Source organism: Melospiza melodia, unplaced genomic scaffold (assembly GCF_035770615.1).
Source record: "Melospiza melodia melodia isolate bMelMel2 unplaced genomic scaffold, bMelMel2.pri scaffold_44, whole genome shotgun sequence".
NCBI classification, from domain to species: domain Eukaryota; kingdom Metazoa; phylum Chordata; class Aves; order Passeriformes; family Passerellidae; genus Melospiza; species Melospiza melodia.
This window is the reverse complement of record NW_026948761.1, coordinates 4,277,832-4,293,116: the sequence shown is the minus strand read 5'-3', so window position 1 is coordinate 4,293,116 and position 15,285 is coordinate 4,277,832. Positions and strand designations below refer to the sequence as shown.

Here is a 15,285-nt window from a genome sequence, read left to right as displayed (position 1 = left end):
TGCTGTTTCAGGGCATCAGTTTGTTTTGTCCTCACAGAATTCTTGTTTTTCTCTTGGAAAGTTTTGAGGCTGAACCGTGCAGAGCCTGGGGGTCACAGCTTAGGCCAGAACTCAACAGAGGTACCAGAGGCACAGGTTTAGTGCAAGGCACCTCTGGGGCACAGGGACAGAAGCAGAGTGCTGAGGCTCCCTGCCTGTGCTGTCAGAGTGGCCTTGGACTGAGCCTTTCAGGGTGTGCAAACAGTGTCTGCCTGTGTCAGCGCTGCCCAAAATGCTACAAATGCAGCTGATAATTGATTCCTCAGAGGAGCTTGCTGTCAGCAAGAGCCAAGGAATGGAAAAAGGATAATCTCAATATATGGCAGAGAAGATGATTGATAGCCTTGCTTTAACTGGGGCTAAATCCACTGCTAATTATGCCAACATCTTGAAATGCAAGGTTTAATACACTTTGTGTCTTCATTAGGAATCTCAAAAGGGCATGTTCAGCGATTGGGAATGTCAAAGGCCCTTTAAAGAGCATTTGAAAAATATAGATCTCCAGCAAAAGGGCATTTAGTTTAGCACTTCTTTTGATCTCTTTTTCAAATAAAGGAATTAACCATAAATTAGGACTACTTTAGAAAAAGCAGATGTTCTCTCTGAGATTTAGCAGGACCGGACAGCTGTTCCTCACATTCAGTAGTCACTGATGTCTTTAATTGCATTTAAATTCAAATGAATTCCCATTTTAAAATGGGTACCATAACCCTTTCTTGCTTAGCAGAATTGGTTTTGGGTACTTGCAGGAGGTCTTTCAATGTTGATGTCTGCTGGTGGATTAACAGCATAGAGAAAATCATGTCTCTTCTGCCACAGAATATTAAATTGCTGCTGAATAACATTTTGTCTGATCAGAAAATAAGAATGGTCTCCAGAGCATTTCAGGTTTTCATCTCTTAGCCAAATCTGCCTGTTGCAAGGACCCTGTTGCTAGTAAACATTTGTCCATGTTTGATACAGTTCAGTTCAGAAAATGGGCAGAGAGATTTCAGAGACAATATGAGAAAACACTCGTGTTTTGGTTACATTTCAGTCCCCTGTGTAGCATTTTTCTTTCTCCATGCCCCTATTTCAGTGGACATATAAGAAAAAGTGCCATTAACATTGGGAGGGGAAGTGGCATTAAAATGTGGAGATGCCCAAATGCCAAGACAATGGGGTCTGGGTGATTCTCTAGAGATGCCCTGAGGTTTGAAACAGCTCTTTGTTGGAAGCCCCATAAGCATTCTGCCAGACCCCAGCTGGTCACTGATGTTTCTAATCCAGCTGTCAGGCAGCAGCCATCTCTGGTGGGCTGGAGTTTTGAGGTGCGTTCTAATCCTGCCCTTTGCTGCGTGCCATTGAGCAAAGGGAGGAGCCAGATTAGGCATCTGGCACTTGACATTAAAGTTACAAAAATGGAATCATCCTTTTTATTAGAAATCTCTCCATTTCCTCTCTATGGTACATTTCCAAATCTTCAGTGCGGGTTTAGACAACTTCTTAATGGAAATCAAAGGCAATTGGACATTTCATTAATTGTTCATGCAGAGATTGTGAAATAATTTAGTAAAGGTAGGAAGTCTGCCACGGGGACAAGGGCTCTGGTTGGAGCAATTAGTGCTGAGGGGTTGGTGGTTCTGTTTCCAAGATGCTCAGCTGCTTTGCCCGTTTCTGGACCAAGGGGCTCTGGGTGCTGTTTTGCTGCTCTTGGCCAGAGAGGCTGGCAAGAAGCAGAAGCAGAGGCAGATCCTTGTTGCAGGAAGGCTGGTGGGTAAGGAGCTGTGTCTCTGTCCCGGCAGTGCTTGTGCAGGGGGTTCATGCCAGGAGCCCTGAAGTCGCCCAGCGCGACGCCCTGCCTGTGCTCTGGCCCTGCCTGGGGAACAAGGCGCTGCCTGTGTGGAGCGCCAACGTCCGCACCGTGGCCACCAAGCTGGCCTCTGCCCTCTGCAAGGTGATGGGCACCCAGCTGAAGGAATGTGCTGCCAGCAAGCCTCCACACGTGCGGGAAAACCTCTCCAAAATGCTGGGCTGGTGAAAGCAAGATGTTCTCCAGAAAGCTGAGGAAGCGCTGAGTTGGACACCTCTAGATTTGCCTTTTATGCTGTGCCAAAAATGACAAAATCCTAAGGAAGGGTGTGCATCTGCCCCCACTCTCTCCACCACATTTCCTAGTCATGGCATGGGGGGCCTGAAGCAACTCCAGGTTGAGGACAAGATGAAGGGCAGTCATGGCTCAGCCTCACACAGAGGTGAGGGGGGAGCTGGGCCAATCTCTGCTGGCAGGAAGGGTCTTGTAGCAGCCCAGAGAGGCTGTGCACATTGCCAGGGAACAGCTGTGCCCTGCATGTGCCCCTGCAAGGAGCTGTGCTGCTGCCAGTGCCCCTGGAGCTGTGGGGCTGCTGAGCTGTGGGGCAGGCAGAGGAGCAGGAGGGTGCATGTGCAGCTGAGCCATTCCTGGGGAGCACAGGGCTCTGGGCTCCCTGCTGTCCCAGGGCAGCCCAGAGGCCAGGCTGTGCCTGTGCCAGCTCTGGGCAAGTGGCTCAGGGTTTGCCCTGGCCTGCCTCAGTGTCTGCCAGCAGGAGCATGTTTCCCTGTGCAGCTGTTTGGACATTTCCAGGAAATGTGTCCCATGAAATATGGAGCTTCAGATGGATGCTTTAGGTTTGCATGGTGGCCTCTGTTAAACTTTGCCTCTCTGTTAAACTTTGTGTCTCCATTTTGCAGATCTGGCTGGTTACAGTCTTACTGGGAAGTTTGCTCCGGACACTTCCGATGTTCCCTCACCCACAAAGTCCTCGCCTCCCGTCCAGAAGAGCTCTCTTTCCTCCAAGCTCAGGAAGAAGCTGCCGCCTGTGTGAAGAGTGTTTGAAGAATAGGACTGATGTGTTAGGCTTGATAGTTACAGCTGTACATATGTTCTGATCTTTAGATGTAGTTTTGAATTAATGTCTTTTGATTCTGTCTTTAAGTTTTGATGACATATTTTTAATGGTATATATTTTATTTTGATGATGAAAAACAAAAATAAATAAATAACATTTAAATAAATCAGGAGGAGAATGTGAGACCATGACCTGCTAGCCTAGAGATTATGGGAGTGCAGCTCACTCCATGTGCCAGTGTCTCACCACATCCTTTCCTCATTGGGCCTCTCCTCTTCCTCTTTGGCCATGGTTTCTTTGTGTCATTTGTGCTGCTGTTTTCAACTTGTCATTGTAACAGGGCCACACATTGACATGTTTGGGGGACAATAGATCCAAAAGATCCTGTCTAGTCAAAGGTTTTTTACCTAGGTGTGTTCTGTGCTCACCAACGGCCTGAGCAAAGAAACCAAGAGAAGTGTGCCCAAATCCCAAAGCTTTGCTCCTTTGCAATCTCCCACAGATATGGCTCACAGATGTCTTCAATCACAATTCCATAGGTAAGAAGAGGTCGTGCATTTCACTGGGAAATGATGCACTGCTTTGGCAATCACCTGTATGTGTATTTATCCGGAACAGCAGTGCAGCTGTGTTGTTTGCCCCTTGTTTGCAGAAGGATGAGTGCACTGGGAGGCCAATAACAAGTGACAAGGGTTCCTCCAATCTGCACTGCAGCCTGGCTGCCATTCAGCCCAGAGCTAGGGGATCATTTGTTCCCATGGACCAGTGCTTGCCAGTGGAATGAATTCCTGCACAGCTGGAAGAAGCAATTCTGGATTCAGCTCCAGCTGTTGGTGGGCTGCATGATCATTGACAATGCTGCCCTTCCAGAAATTATTCTGCAGTTTCCTTTCATAGTCATTTGAAGCTTTTGAACTTCACATTTCAATTTGCTTTGCCTTAGGGAAAAACACTTCTGGGCCCAGTGCAAACTGTAACCTTTTGGCAGCAAAGTCCTCATGGTTGCCAGCTTCTGATGTCGCACAATGTCACCTGGCTGAATGAGTTTGCTTAGCTCTGGGTCTAGTCCTGGCCTAGTAAACAGTTGGTAGCTCTATACCTTCCTTTCTCTTCCTCCCTCTTTTTCCTTATTTTTCCTTTTTCCCCCAGTTCCTCCTCAATGCATTTTGCTGTGGTTATTCAATAAAGGTACATTTGTTTTGGTTATAGCAGCAACTCTCTCTACCGTGTCGGTGTTTTTTGCACTCTGAGATCAACCCACAAGCTACCACAAAACGCGTTCGTAAGGACGGATCGTGACACTTGTATACATACTATAGAAACCTTCTATCAAACCTTAAAAATTCTCTACAAATTCATTTCCAACATTACTGGGCCTGGCACCGCCCAGATCTGGTGTTTGCTGCCACCACCAGTGCCCAGACCTGGAAATTCCCTTGTTCTGGCAGAGCCAAGTCTAGCAATTTTCTGGTAAAGAAAGCCAAAATCTGGCAATTTCTGCTGCCGGCACCGGCAATGCCAAGATCTGGTGTTTGCTGCCACTGCCCGTACCCCAGTCTGGACATTTCTTATTCCAACACAGCCCAAGTGCAGCAATTTTTTGGAAAAAGAAGACAAAAGGCAGCAATTTCCTGGTGCCAAGACTGTCACCACCCAGACCTGGTGTTTGATGGCACCGCCCATGCCCAGATCTGGACATTTCCCTGTGCCGCCACAGCCCAAGTGCAGCAATTTGCTGGCAAAGAAAGCAAAACCAGGCAAATACCTGGTGCCTACACTACTCCGATGTTGTGTTTGCTGGCACCGTCAGTGCCCAGATCCGGAATTTTTCAAATGCCTGCACAGCATAATTCCAGCAATTTCCTGGCACAGTAAGTTAATATTTGGCAATTTCCCAGTGCCAGCACAACCCAAATGCAGCAATTTTCTGGCAAAGAAAGCCAGAACCCAGCAGCTTCCCAGTGCTGCCACCAGCACCACCCAGATCTGGTGTTTGCTGCGCAAGTGCCCAGATCTGGAAATTTCCCAGTGCTGGGAAATTGCCCAAGTGCAGCAATTTGCTGGCACAGAAAGCCAAAACCCAGCAACTTTCTGCTACTGGCTCTGGCACCGACCACATCTTGTGTTTGCTGCCCCAGTACCCAGATTTGGAAAATACCTGGTGCCAGCACAGCCCAAGTCCAGTGATTTGCTGGCACAGAAAGCCATAGTTTTGAAATTTGCACGTTCTGGCTCCAGCACCATCCAGCTCTGGTGTTTGCTGGGACTGCCAGTGCCCAGATTTGGAAATTTCCCAATGCCTTCCCAGCCCAGGTCTAGCAATTTGGTTTTAGCTAGCTTAGGCAGAGAAGTTCCTCGGACTGTGACTTTCCTTTTTCTTGAAATTGTTTAAACTTTCTCTGGACTGAAAACCCAGAAAACCAACGGCAGCAGCTCACACCTGTGGCCCCCCGAGATCTGGGACGCTGCATTCCAGCACCAGAGGGACTCAGGAGAGACCGAGTGAGCCAACTAAAACCCACAAAAAGGACTTTCTGAATTTGCCATCTCTTCAGCACTGTCCGAGGTTTTATTTAATATTATTCATTTTTCATGCTTGTGAATAGTTTACTTGTGAAATAATCTGGGGTTTTTTCACTTTTCTCAAGGGAAGTCTTTTCCTGAACTACTAGGGGGAGAGGCCGCTTGAACTTGCTTTCTAGGCGGACTCCTTTTGGAGGTTTCCTCCCAAAATTTGCCCTAAGCCAGCACAAACAGTCACAATGAAAATTTCACCAGTGGCATAATTTCCTGATGGAAAATCTTGTGACTGAAGCTCGACCTTGCTCTCCATGAGAGATTCTTGGGAAGAGCAGACAGGAGAAGATTCCTGGAAAACTGAAACAGCTTTCCAGAAGGGAAATGAAAATGAAACAAACAATCCAAGATGTTTTCCTCTATTAATTTCTATGCTCCCCTTTTCCATGTTGCACTACTTCTCCATCCCAGTAATTCCAGATGCATAGCACCTGTAAGATCTGTGACTTAGTGATTTTTAGGCACTCTAAAATACCATGAGCCACACAGAGTTTTCCTTCCCCTGTTTTTACTGGAAAGCAACACTGGAGATGTAAATGCAGTGCTTGGGTCAGGTAGGAATCCTGCCCCAAGGGAAGGTGGGCTGGCAGTTTCTGACCCTCAGCAAGGACAATGCCCAGCAGCGAGCGAGGGCATCGCTGTGGCAGAGTGCAGGAGTCAGGGCTCTGCATCTGGGCTCAGCGCTGCAGAGTTCCCGTGTTTGGGCAGACGGAGGGGCTGTCCCCGGGCGCGCGGGGCTCGAACGTGGGGCTCGTGGGGCGAGCGGGGAACGGACACGGGGACGAACGGCCCCGGTGCTTCAGTTGCAGCGGCAGCAGCAGCGGCAGCAGCAGCAGCGGCGGCAGCAGCAGCGGAAGAAGCAGCAAAACCAGATTCGTTTTCTCTCTTTCTTTCTCTTATTCTCTTTCTTTCTCTTTCTCTCCCTTTCCCGCTGTCGGGCACCCTTCTCTCGGGGTCCCTTGCCCGGCGTCCCTCCCCTCTCCCCGCCTCCCTCTCCCCGTGATGGGCCGGGCCATGCCCTTGGCCCGCCCCCGGCCCCGGGCGGGGCTGCCCCGTGCCCGGCCCCGGCCGTCCCGCCGCGGTCTCGCCTCCGCCCGGCTCTGGCCGTGCTGGCGGTGGCGCTGCTGGGCGAGCATCGGTGCCGGGGGCCGGGGCGGCACCGCCGCCCTTTGCCTCCGCCTGGCCCGAGCCCGGCCCCAGACCCGAGGCAGGCTCCAGGCCCGGCCCCGGCCCCGGCCCCGGCTCCTCCTGGGGCCCACGGAGGACACACGCGGCGCGGCCGCTCCCGCCGCCTCCGCGGCGGCTTCCCCGGCCCGAGCTCCGCCGCTCGGCAGCGCGGCCGCCGGCCCCGAGCCTCCCGTGCCGCGTTCCGAAGATGGAACGCCGGGGCATGGCCGGCCCGGGGCGGGTGAGGGGCACTCGGGGGCCGTTGCTGGCCCCGGGCCGAGCGCTGACCGCCGCGTCCCGCCCGCAGGTGAGGCGCAGGAGGCCCTGCAGGAGCGGCACCGGCTGGGCTCGCTGCTGGGGCCCGCTCCAGGCACAGCCACGGAGCAGAGACCCCCGAGAGTGCCCAAGCTGGCCTGGGTGGAGGAGGAGGAGGAAGAAGGCCCTGGAGCTGCCCCAGTAGAGGAGACTGAAGAGGTGGTGCCGTTCCAACCACCGCAGGAGGGTGAGGGGCAGAGCTGGGCTGCAGGGCTGGAGCCTGCAGCCAACTTGGCCCCATCCCATCCCATCCCATCCCATCCCATCCCATCCCCTGGGGAAATGCCCATGGACAGGACGGAAGAGGGGCCTGGCAGACACCCTGCAGGGGCCGTGCTCCATCCCCTGGAGCGTCCCGGGGCTCTCCCTGCCTGGGGAGCGCAGGGCTGGGCTGTGCTCTCCGGCCTCTCCCGCAGCCCCTCAGCTCTGGCTGCGCTTGCTCTTTGCCAGATGCAGCCCTGGAGCGCACACAAGAGCAGGAGTCCAGCCGTGGCCGTTTCCGCTGTACAGGGCAGGTACCTGCAGCCCCCCCGACCTGGGCCTGCTGTCCCTGCTCAGCCCAGCACTGTGTGTGGAGCACTCCATGCAACATGCCCAGCTTCTTGCCCTTCTGCTACAGATGGCTGGCAAATTCATGAAGAGGATTCAAGAGGAAGAGACCAGCGTCATGGGCACTGTGGTCAGAGCATACCCTCCCATCTTCAAAACCAAGAGCAGTGCTGCCCTGCTGGATATGCTTGTGGAGGAGGGTCCTTCCAGTCCAAAGCAAGTAAGCAGCCTGTGGCCTGGCATCCATCCTCCCAGCAATTGCTTGGCCTCCTAAACCACGCTTGCTGCTCACTGTAAGCCTTGAGGCCATGGCAGTGTGGTGGCAAGGGAAGCACTTCTCTGGGGCAGCTGGGCACATGACTCCCTCTGGCAGCTTTCCAAGTCTCCTCTCCCTTCTCCAGGTGCCTGCCATTGTCAGGTACATCCACCAGTGGCTTGTGGCCAGTGAGTTTCCTGAGTACAACCTGCACAGGCCCCTTCTGGATCTGACAGAGGCACAGCCCGCTGATGTGGTGATGGCTCTCCTGCGTGTGGCCCCATCATGTGACAGGTACAGGGCCCATGTGCCCACAAGGCTCAGGGCTCAGCAGCCCATCACCCTGTACAGCCTGTCCCAGTGGTCTGACACACAGAGAATTCCAGGGTCCTCTGGCTCCCCCCTTTGCCAGCCCCCAGCATGCTGCCATAGTCCCTCCCTGCTTCTCAGGGGCCAGTCCCCACGGGCTGGGCTGCCTGTGTGCTGAGGGCCAGTGGGCAGAGGCAGAGCTGGCAGCCAGCTCAGTTCCCCACTGCAGCCCAGGCCATGGTGCTGTGTCTGAGACCCCCCTGAGACAGAGCTCTAACCCCACAGAGCTGCTTTGACCATGTGGAAGAGCATCATGTGCTCGCCCCGGACTGCAAAGCCAGTGCTGCTAATACTCCTGGATGTGCTGGGGAGCTGGCCAGAGCACAGCACGTGCACCTCTGATGGGGACAGAACGGGTGTCTTTGGCCTGGCTGTGAGTTTCTGCAACTGGCCTTTGCTGGCCCTAAGGCCGGCCGCCTCTCCAGCAGCTCTCCCTCCTCCTTCCCCCACTGCATCTCCCTGCCTCTGGCGCTGGCCTGAAACCTGGCCCAGGGGCAGCTTCAGGCCCACCAGGCCCCGTGCTCCCCCTGCCAAGGTCTCTCCGGGCCTCTCCCTGCCACACTTGGGCCCTGCCACAGGGACACCTCGGCACTGAGCGCTGTCTCGGGGGGCTTTGTCCCTTGCAGGCAACTGTGGTGATGTGGAAGATCCTCCAGGTACCCTGTGTCCCACGTGTAGTGAGGCTGTATTTCCCTCGCCTATTTGTGCATCTGCTCTTCCAAGTGTTCTTCAGCACAGAAGAGATGGCAGAGGAAGTGGATACCTTCTGGAAGGGATGCCAGGAAGAGCACGGCCTTGCCACCAGCCCCAACAGGTGCTCCATCCCACTCCTCCTGTCCCTGCCACGTCCCTGGGCAGGAGCCAGTGTTCCCAGCATGACCTGGGCTTTGCTGTGCACGCAGGTTTGCAGTGCAGACTCTGAAGTCCCTGCTCTGCCGAATGCAGCACGAGGATGTGGTGGTGTCAATGGAAGGCAAGCGTGGCTGGGACACGCTGCTGTGTGCAGACACCCACCACTATGCCGTGGGTCTGCTGGCCAGGTGAGACCCTCTTCTCCCCACTGCCTCTGACATTTGTGCTCTGTGCCCAGGGAGCACCACACGGTCCCCGAGGTCGTGGGCCAGAGGGCCTTGTCACTGAGGGATGGCCAAGCAGATTGGAAAAGGCTGGGAGAAGAGTGTGCCCACCAGGAGCTGCCTCCCAAATAGCCCAGGGCCCCTTGCAGGATGCTGGGGAAAGACCAGACCTGTGTGTGTAAGTCCTGGCAGAGGTTGGTCCCCCTGTCCCACAGTCTTGGTTACTTTATCTCCTGCCAGGAAGATGTGCTGTGTCTCCATCCCCTTGTGTTCCCGGATCGCTCGCTACCTGCTCCGGCTGCTCAGAACACAGGAGCCACGCTGGGAGCTGCCCGCCCTGGCGTTCCTTGTGGAGGTGAGCCTGATGGCCAGCGCTGCCTGGCTGAGCTGCCTCCCAGCTCTCTGCCCTCTCGGAGCCGCAGCTGCCTGGCACGGTGCCCGCGCCCTGTGCTGCTGCCTGGGCCCGGCCCCGTGCGGCTCCAGGCTCCTGCCGGCCGGCTCCCTGTCACTGCCCTGTGCCTTTCAGGTCCTCAAGTGGCTGGACTTAAGTGAACGTGGCGTTAACAGAGTCCTGCAAATTTTGTCAAGGCAGCTGCAGAGTGAATCCAGGGAGAGGCATCGCCTGGCGCTCAGGGCCCTTCTCAAGCTCACTGATGATCCCTGCATGGTGAGAAGGGGTCAGCAGCTGAGGCTGAGCTGTGGAATGTGGTCACTTGGGCTTGGCAGGGCTTTGGGTGCTGGGGCAGCTGCTCCCAGCTCTCCTGCCTCCTGGTTCAGCTGCCCAAGTGCTTTAGGACAGGCCTTTGGCCTCCAGGCCCTGCGGCAGCAGGATGGCATTTCATAAACTTGTGTTCTGCACAGACCAAAAACATGCAGAGCCTGACTGAAAGTCTTGTGGAGCTCCTGTGGGATGGAGAGATAGTTATCATGACAGTCATGCTACTCAACTCTATCATCTTGGACAGTGACAGGCTGCTGCCTGGCCCCATCACACTGCAGCTCCTTGAGGCGCTGCTGCCACTCTTTGACCATGTAAGGCTCACTGCTCCCAGCCACAGCCACTGGGTGCTGCCCAGACACTTTATGCCCTGTGGATTTACAGGCTTGCGCCAAGCTGAGCTCCGTGCAGCCAATGCTGAGGTCTTTTTTTCTTCCTTTCATACAGGACAATAGCCAGGTGCAGGTGATCTCCATACTGCTCTTCCAAACATTGGTGACTCATCCAGAGGAAAAGGCAAAAAAGGACCTGAAGACACCCCTGCGCAAGAGCCTGCTGCCACTGTTCTTCCACTGCCATGATGAGAATCAGCGTGTGGCAGAGGTGAGGACTCGTGGGCTGCTGCTGTCCCCCTGGCAGGGGACTCGGCTGCCTCCTGCCCTGTGCCTGCTGGACTGCAGCCTCCTCAAGGCCTTGGCACAGGGACGCGGGTGCTGTGTCCTGCACAGTGGAGCCATGTCCATGTCTCTACTGCTCTCCAGGCTTCTCAGGAAACGCTGCTTTGTGTGGCTGAGTTCCTGAAGAGGAGGGATCTTGAAAGACTGCTGAAGAACAAGAAGGTGTGGAAGCTCGCTGAGTTCCTGGTAAGGAGGGCCTGCAAGCCCCAGCCTCAGCCTGGAGAAGGCCCCTGAGGGAGGTGCTCTCAGGGGTGTGCGGGGCTGGCAGCTGTGCCCGCAGCTGCACCCAGAGGCCGTGCGGGCTGTTCTCCAGGCTCCCGCGGGCCTGAGTCAGGTGCCCATGGAGCCCCGGCCCGGCGGGGCTGTGGCGCGGCAACACGGTTCTGCGGGCAGCAGCCGGCCCTCTGCCCCCCTGCCCTCGGGAGCCCTTGGCCAGCGGCTGCTGGCCGCGCCTCAGGGCTGTGCAGGCAGGGAAGGCCGGGGATGGGTGCAGGCAGCGCCCGGCCCAGGGGCTGAGCCCGCGCCAACCCTTCCCTCCTGTCGCTCTCTGCAGCTGGCAGAGGACAGGAGCCGAGTGGCCGAGCACCTGCGCCGGGCCCTGCGCTACCTGGAGAGCCCACAGGAGCCCCTGCGAGAAGCGGCCATCAGGTTCATGGGTGAGCCACGTGCCCGAGCTGCCCCTCCCCTTCCCGGCTCGCCGCAGCTCGGCCCCAGCCCCGCCTGCTGCCCCGGCAGCGCCAGCCATGCCCTGGGGCGGCGTGGAGCCCCACCTGGCCTGGGCATTGCTGCTGCCGCCCTCTGGCAGCCGTGCCCTGGGGCGGCAGCGTGCGGACAGGGCCGGGCTGAGCCCTGCCGGGCCAGCAGCCCGTGTGGCCACAGCACCGGCAGCGCCACTGGCAGGGAGCTGTGCCGCTGGGGCCGTGACAGGCTCTGTGTTCACAGGCATGGCCGGGCGGCGCCTGAGGGGGCAGCAGCAAGAGCTGCAGCTGATCTGCACTGGTGAGTGAGGGCAGCGGGCTGACAGCGGGGGCTGCCGAGGGGAGCTGCAAGCCCTGCCCCGGCTGCGGAGGGCTCTGCTCCCGTGGGCAGAGCACGCGGAGCTTTCAGGGCCATGTGGGCCATTGGTGGACAGCAGCTTCGGGCTGATCCCCTTGCTCCCTGCTCCCTCCTGGCTATGGCAAGAGCCAGCTGGGATGGCCCTGGCAGGGGGCTCTCCTGGGCTCCCCGCAGATCCGGCTCTGACCGTGCCTCTGTTCCTCTCTCTTGCAGCCCTGGAACGCCTGACGGAGGACAGGAGCAGTGCCGTGTCGCAGCTGGCACTTGAAACACTGCATGTCCTCCGGGAAATACAGCGTGGGCGATATTCCACCATCCAGAGGCTGCACGATCAGCTGCGCAGGGCATGGAGGACTCGGCCTCGCCTGCCAGGGCTTGGCTGCTGCACTGCCAGATGACTGAGGAGGAGAGCTGATCTGGGAGGCTGTCTTCGCTGGGGCAACCTGAGCCAGGGGTAATTTTCCTTTTCTTGAAGATTTTTCTTCCTTTCCATTTTTTATCTATATTGTAAATAAATAAATTCTAGAGTATATTATAATTACATATATTGCTATATATTATAGATTACTATAAATAATTTTAGAATGTGTTATGATACACAGACTGCCAGGAGCTTTTCTTTGCTGTTCAGGGTCTGCAGGGCAAGAGGCAGGAAAGGGGGAAAAGGGAGCTTGTGCTCAGCAGCACAGCAGGCTGAGGGGTCCTGAGGCCCTGAAGGGGGAGAAGGGTGCTTGTGCTCAGGCAGCTCCCCAGGCGTGCAGCGGGCAAGGGGAAATGGCCAGAAGCCCCTTGGCCTGTGGTGGTTCTGCTGAAGCCTTTGTGCTGCCCACAGAGTGGCTGGGCAGGGGCCGGGGCTGCGGGGATCCCTGCCAGAGCGGTGCCTGGAGATGGCCACAAGCCCTGTGCCAGGAAGGAACCACCCTCTGTATCCTCCTGCCCGTGTGGTGCTGGCTGCCTTGCTGAGGGCTCCCAGGTGCCTCAGGATGGGGCTGCTCTGGAGCTGCTGTGGGGCTGCGGCGCTGCTGCCGGGCAGCTTGGCCGGGCTGGGGCAGCCCCTGAGGGGCTGGGGCGCTGGCAAGCCCTGAGCAATGGGCTGTCAGAGGCCACAAGCAGCCCCCCGGCAGCCGCCTTGTTCCTGCCAGAGTTGACTTGCAAGAGGGATCCTGGGCACTCTGGAACTAACAGCATCAGTGTTGTTGGAAACCCAAACGCGGGGAAATCTCAGACCTTTGGTCTTGTCAGCAAAGCTTAGAATTAAACACAGGATTTGATCTGAGACCTTGGAAAGGGCTTCCAAACTTAGGTGCTAGAAGCGAGAACGAGGATTTCTAGTTTATTATAGCAGAGACACGGGGAAGAAAGTTTAGAGTTTTAGAGTCCAAGATCTAGAAAAACTAAAAGTAGTTACAATTGTAAACAAGAAGTTTAGGATGCAGTGCTGTGAGTTTGTGTGTCATAACATGATTGGCTAAGGAAGCTTACACTGTAGCATGAGTCCATAAGATGAAATATTGAAGTATCCTTGTTGGCCGTGTCTTCTTGGCCAAGAAATCCTTCAAAGCTCTTTTAACTACAAGTCTTGTGGCCTTGTGAGCCATGCGGTGGAGATGTGAGCCAAACTCACCCTTCCTGTCTATGTAGAAGAGAAGAAAAAGCAATGGCATCATCTAAAAAACTCAGAGGTCCGCTTTCTAGCTCATTCCAAAGTCCTTCGACTCCCCCAAAGTAGGATTTAGCTACAAAGAGATGACAAGGACTACTCTTAGTGCTGGCTCTTTGACTCCAGAGCAGCTGCTTTAGAATCTTTCCCATAACCCTGTGCAGTTATGTGCCAGAAACGGATCATTGGAAGAAACTTTCCCAACTGACTTGCATGGACGTTTGCCTGAAGGGTATTTGAGGAGAAAGGCTCCCAGCAGAGGTCTGGGCTTTGGCCTAGCTGTGTCCCCTGCTGATTGTGAAGTGTGCCATCAGCTGCAGGGCTTTCTGGGCTAAAAATATCATCAAGACACTTGGACTTGCTCTTTTTGGCCTCTAAAAGCTGGACCCAATTTTGGGGCAATTTCGGAGACCTCATCTATGAGTGGATGGAGCACCTAGGATTTTCCCAATTGCTGGGAATGGTTCTCCAGGTCCCTGGAGTATCCAGGGCCCTGGTAAGTTCCTGCTCCACACATGCCTTGGCAATGAGAAGCAAAGGAACCCAGAGCTTTTTGTGCTGCCTGTGCCACTGCACCGGGGTCATGGGATGGGAACACACAGCCCTTGTGCTGGAGCTGAGCTGCTTTGCCCAGCACTGGTGGCCGCCATCCAAGCTGGTTTTGCTTGTCCTGGTTCCCTGACAGCTGGGGCCCTGGGCAGAGCCCTGAGAGCCTGGTGTCCCCCCAGAGAAGGAGAAGGAGCCCCTGGAGAAGCTGTACCGGGTGGGGATGCTGCTGCTGCTGCTGCTGCTGCTGGAGAGAGTGAGGATGACACCAAGGATGAGAAGCTCTTCCTCAGCCTGGCCACGGGAGGCTGAAGGTGATGCACTTTGATTCTGGCACCTTCTTCAAAGCTAAACTCCACAGGGAATTTGCAGATGAGTCCCCACCTGGGGAAATTCTGCCAGATGTGGGCATGACCCAGCGTGGCGGGGAACCAAAGGCTCCCCCTTTGCTGGTGCAGATGCAACTCATTCTTCAGTGGCTGCCCAGCTGCTTTTGGCAGGGCTGGGAGGATGGGCTGGGGTCGGTACAAAATGGGAGTGGGCTCCTGGCCCTGCCAACAGCCCCCAGCACCCACCGTGCCCCGGGCTGGGGCTGGGGCTGGGGCAGCCAGCCCGACACAAACAAAGCCCCATGGTGGGAGCAGAGGTGGGGCTCCAGAACCTGTGCACAGCTGCTTTGCTTTGCAGGCAAGGAAGGGCTGGGCTGCTCCACTGCCCTTGTTTGCTTTGGGATCACCGTGATTTTGGGGGGCAGTGCAGGGGGGAAGAGAGAAAGTGTGGGCTTCCCTCACCCAAGAGGGAGCCTTCCTCAAGGCTCTGACAGAGATAAGACTTTTTACTATTTTTCTTGTTTTCCCTTTTTGTCTCTAATCTCTTTTCAAGAATGTGTTGTTTATTTTTCCAGAGGAAATGTTCCAGGTGGTCCAGTGTGAATGGGGAAGTGCTGGGGAACAGCTGTGGCGTGGATGGGCCGTGCCCTTGGAGAAGGCTGAGGCCCTGGTTTGGGAGCAGCTTTTCTTCCAGCCGTGGGTGGTGTGAGGTGGGTCCCTGTGTGCTTGGCAGGGTGGGATCAGAGCTTTTGGGAGCTGGCAGCGAGCACAGGAGCATCCTGCTCTGGGCAGCTGCTGAGGGCTGGATGTGCCCTGGCTGGCTGCAGGCTGGGCACATGTCCTGCCCTCCTGCTCTGCTGCCAAAGGCAGCAGGGATGGGCAGCTCTGGGCACAGCTCTGGGCACAGCCAGCATGGCCTGGGCACCGCAGGCCTTGGCACAAGGGCACAGGAGCCCTCAGCTGATGGGCGCTTTCTGCTTTCTCTCCTTGCAGCCGGGCTCTGCGGGTGCTGAGGCTGCTCTGGGCTCTGCCAGGGCTCTGCTGGGCTCAGCCCTGGGCCCAGCTGGGCTGGCTCTGCCCTCAC

The 15,285-nt window shown here is 56.0% G+C and overlaps 1 long non-coding RNA gene across 1 annotated transcript; it reads left to right on the top strand.

The window, feature by feature from the left end:
* The first annotated feature begins 7,091 nt into the window (after positions 1 to 7,091).
* LOC134434596 (uncharacterized) lies at positions 7,092 to 7,673 on the top strand. The gene is made up of 3 exons (XR_010031886.1): positions 7,092 to 7,152; positions 7,416 to 7,480; positions 7,585 to 7,673. It is a non-coding gene; the product is annotated as an uncharacterized LOC134434596 (long non-coding RNA).
* Positions 7,674 to 15,285: the final 7,612 nt, after the last annotated feature.